Genomic DNA, 4,609 nt, shown 5'->3' on the forward strand with positions numbered 1-4,609 from the left:
ATAAATGACTTATCAGGAGCAGGCTCCTCGTCTGCTACATAGTGGGCCCTAAAGTTCTGCTGATCGCACGGCAGGGACCGGAGGCAAATTACTCTCACAACATGACAACAGGTCTGCCCCCTTGTGGTCACTGGACGACATGCAAGGAAGAAGGCAGTTACCATTGTATCCATGGCCTCCCTTGCTGCTCTGGGTCCAGGGATAAATTAGTGATTGGAAACTGTTAACTCATCTGCCCCCTACTGGCGAGGGAAGGACAGCTCAACTCACTGCAGGGACCGAGGTTAAATGACTGATCGTGACCTGGCTCCTCATCTGCTACATAGTGGGACCTGAAGTTCTGCTGATCGCACGGAAGGGACCGGAGGCAAATTACTCTCACAACATGACAGCAGGTCTGCCCCCTTGTGGACACTGGAGGACATGCAAGGAAGAAGTCAGTTACCATGGTATCCATGGTCTCCCTTGCTACTCTGGGACCAGGGATAAATTAGTGATTGGAACCTGTTGCCTCGTCTGCCCCCTACTGGGCAGGGAAGGACAGCTCAACACAGTGCAGGGACCGAGGTTAAATGACTGATCAGGACCTGGCTCCTCATCTGCTACATAGTGGGCCATGAAGTTCTGCTGATCGCACAGAAGGGACCGGAGGCAAATTACTCTCAAGACATGACAGCAGGTCTGCCCCCTTGTGGACACTGGAGGACATGCAAGGAAGAAGTCAGTTACCATGGTATCCATGGTCTCCCTTGCTGCTCTGGGACCGGGGATTAATTATTGGTCAGAGCGTGCTGCCTCATCTGCCCCCTACTGGGCAGGGAAGGACAGCTCAACACAGTGCAGCGACCGAAGATAAATGACTGATGAGGACCTGGCTCCTCGTCTGCTACATAGTGGGCCCTGAACTTCTGCTGATCGCACGGCAGGGACCGGAGGCAAATTACTCTCACGACATGACAGCAGGTCTGCCCCCTTGTGGACACTGGAGGACATGCAAGGAAGAAGTCAGTTACCATGGTATCCATGGTCTCCCTTGCTGCCCTGGGACCGGGCATAAATTAGTGATCGGAACTTGTTGCCTCGTCTGCCCCCTACTGGGCAGGGTAGGAAAGCTCAACACAGTGCAGGGACCGAGGTAAATGACTGATCAGGACCTGGCTCCTCATCTGCTACATAGGGGGCCATGAAGTTCTGCTGATCGCACGGAAGGGACCGGAGGCAAATTACTCGCACAACATGACAGCAGGTCTGCCCCCTTGTGGACACTGGAGGACATGCAAGGAAGAAGTCAGTTACCATGGTATCCATGGTCTCCCTTGCTGCCATGGGACCGGGGATAAATTAGTGATCGGAACCTGTTGCCTCGTCTGCCCCCTACTGGGCAGGGAAGGACAGCTCAACACAGTGCAGGGACCGAGGTTAAATGACTGATCAGGACCTGGCTCCTCGTCTGCTATAGAGAGGGCCCTGAAGTTCTGCTGATCGGACGGCAGGGACCGGAGGCAAATTACTCGTTCAACATGACAGCAGGTCTGCCCCCTTGTGGACACTGGAGGACATGGAAGGAAGAAGTCAGTTACCATGGTATCCATGGTCTCCCTTGCTGCTCTGGGACCGGGGATAAATTAGTGATTGGAACCTGTTGCCTCATCTGCCCCCTTGTGGACAGTGAAGGACATGCAAGAATGAAGTTACTTACCTTGGTATCCATGGTCTCCCTTGCTGCTCTGGGACCAGGGATAAATTAGTGATTGGAACGTGTTGCCTCATCTGCCCCCTACTGGGCAGGGAAGGACAGCTCAACACAGTGCAGGGACCGAGGATAAATGACTTATCAGGAGGAGGCTCCTCGTCTGCTACATAGTGGGCCCTAAAGTTCTGCTGATCGCACGGCAGGGACCGGAGGCAAATTACTCGCACAACATGACAGCAGGTCTGCCCCCTTGTGGACAGTGGAGGACATGCAAGGAAGAAGTCAGTTACCATGGTATCCATGGTCTCCCTTGCTGCTCTGGGACCGGGGATAAATTAGTGATTGGAACCTGTTGCCTCGTCTGCCCCCTACTGGGCAGGGAAGGACAGCTCAACACAGTGCAGGGACCGAGGTTAAATGACTGATCAGGACCTGGTTCCTCATCTGCTACATAGTGGGCCCTGAAGTTCTGCTGATCGCACGGCAGGGACGGGAGGCAAATTACTTGCACAACATTTCAGCAGGTCTGCCCTCTGGTGGACACTGAAGGACATGCTATGCAGAAGTCAGATGGCCAGGTTTCCCTATGCTGTCTGCTGAACAGAGCTCAGGGACCGAGGATTAATTATTGGTCAGAACCTACCGCCTAGTCTGCCCCGCAGTGGACAGGGAAGGACAGCTCAACCCAATGCAGGGACGGAGGATAAATGACTGATCAGGACCTGGCTCCTCATCTGCTACATAGTGGACCCTCAAGTTCTGCTCATCACACGGCAGGGACCGAAGTTAAATTACTCACACGACATGGCAGCAGGTCTGCCCCCTTGTGGACATTGAAGGACATGCAAGGAAGGAGTCAGATACCATGCTATACACATGGCCTTGCTTCTCTGGGACTGGGGATAAATTAGTGATTGGAACCTGTTGCCTAGTCTGCCCCCTTCTGGGCAGGGAAGGACAGCTCAACACAGTGCAGGGACCAAGGATAAATAACTGATCAGGACCTAGCTCCTCATCTGCTACATAGTGGGCAGTGAAGTTCTGCTGATCGCACGGCAGGGACTGGAGGCAAATTACTCACACAACATGACAGCAGGTCTGCCCTCTGGTGGACACTGAAGGACATGCTGTGCAGAAGTCAGATGGCCATGTTTCCCTATGCTGTCTGCTCAACAGAGCTCAGGGACTGAGGATTAATTATTGGTCAGAACCTGCTGCCTAGTCTGCCCCCTAATGGACAGTGAAGGACAGCTCAACCCAATGCAGGGATGGAGGACAAATTTCTGATCTGGACCTGGCTCCCCACCTGCCCCATATTGGGCAGTGAAGATGTGCTTGTCACAGTTCAGGGACCGAAGGTAAATTACTGATCAGTGCCTACCACCATGTCTGCCCACTTGTGGACACTGAAGGACATGCAAGGAAGAAGTCAGATATCTTGGTCTCCCTTGCTGCTCTGGGACCGGGGATAAATTGGTGTTCAGACCCTGTTGCCTCATCTGCCCCTACTGCACAGTGTAAGGACAGCTCAACACAGGGTGGGGACTGAGGAGGAATGACTTATCAGGACCTGGCTCCTCGTCATCTACCTAGTGTGCAGTGAAGATGTGCTCATCACAGTGCAGGGACTGAAGGTAAACTACTGATCAGAACCTACCACCATGTCTGCCCCCTTGTGGACACTGAAGGACATGCAAGGAAGAACTCAGATACCTAGGTCTCCCTTGCTGCTCTGGGACTGGGGATATATTAGTGATTGGAACCTGTTGCCTCGTCTGCCCCCTACTGAGCAGGGAAGGACAGCTCAACACAGTGCAGGGACTGAGGTAAATGACTGATTAGGACCTGGCTCTTTCTCTGCCATCTTGTGGGCAGTGAAGTTCTGTTCATCATGGGGTAGGGACTGAAGGTAAATTCATCGCACAACGTGACGGCTGGTCTCCCCTCTGGTGGACACTGAAGGACATGCTGTGCAGAAGTCAGGTGGCCAGGTTTCCCTACACTGTCTGCTCAACGGAGCTCAGGGACCGAGGATTAATTATTGGTCAGAACCTGCCACCTAGTCTGCCCCCTAGTGGAAAGTTAAGAACTGCCAAAGGCAGCACAGAGACTGAGAGCTAATTAATGATCAGAACCTACCAGGAAGTCATCCCCTTTGTGGACATTGAAGGACATGCAAGGAAGAAGTCGGATACCCTGGCTTTCCCCACTGCTCTGGGACCAAGGATGAATTCCTGATCAGAACCTCGGTAGTCTCCTCCCTTGTAGACACTAAAGGATATTCAATGCAGAAGTCACTGCTCTGGTTTCCCTAGACTCCGTGCTCAACACAGCACAGATACAGAGGCTAAATTACTGACCAGAACCTGTCACCTCATCTGTCCCGTAGTGGACAGTGAAGAACTGCTCAATACAGTGTAAGAACTGAAGATAAATTACTGACCACAACCTGCCACCAGGTCTGTGCCCTAGTGGACACTGAACAACATGCCCAGCAGTAGTCAGATTGCCATATTTCCCTAGACTGCCTGCTCAACACAGCTCAGGGCCCAAGGGTTAAATCGTGATCAGACCTTGTGGCCTCACCTGCTCCTTAGTAGAGAGTGAAGAACTGCTCAATGAAGCACAGAGACTGAGGCAAAATTACTGACCAAAACCTGCCACCTCATCTGTCCCCTAGAGGAGAGCAAAGATCTCAACACAGTGCAGGGACCAAAGGCAAATTACTGATCAGATCCTCCAGCCTTGTCTGCCCTCTAATGGAGAGTGAAGAACATGCTGCGCAGCCTTCCCTTGGCTCTGGGTTCATCCTGCTGCTTCTGTACATTGCTGCTATTTGCCAGCATCAATATCTTACTCAGTAGCATTTGCTAGCAGTGTTGTCGCACAGAATCCAAGCCAGGCTTGCAGTTCAGT

Source organism: Manis pentadactyla, chromosome X (assembly GCF_030020395.1).
Source record: "Manis pentadactyla isolate mManPen7 chromosome X, mManPen7.hap1, whole genome shotgun sequence".
Lineage (NCBI taxonomy): Eukaryota > Metazoa > Chordata > Mammalia > Pholidota > Manidae > Manis > Manis pentadactyla.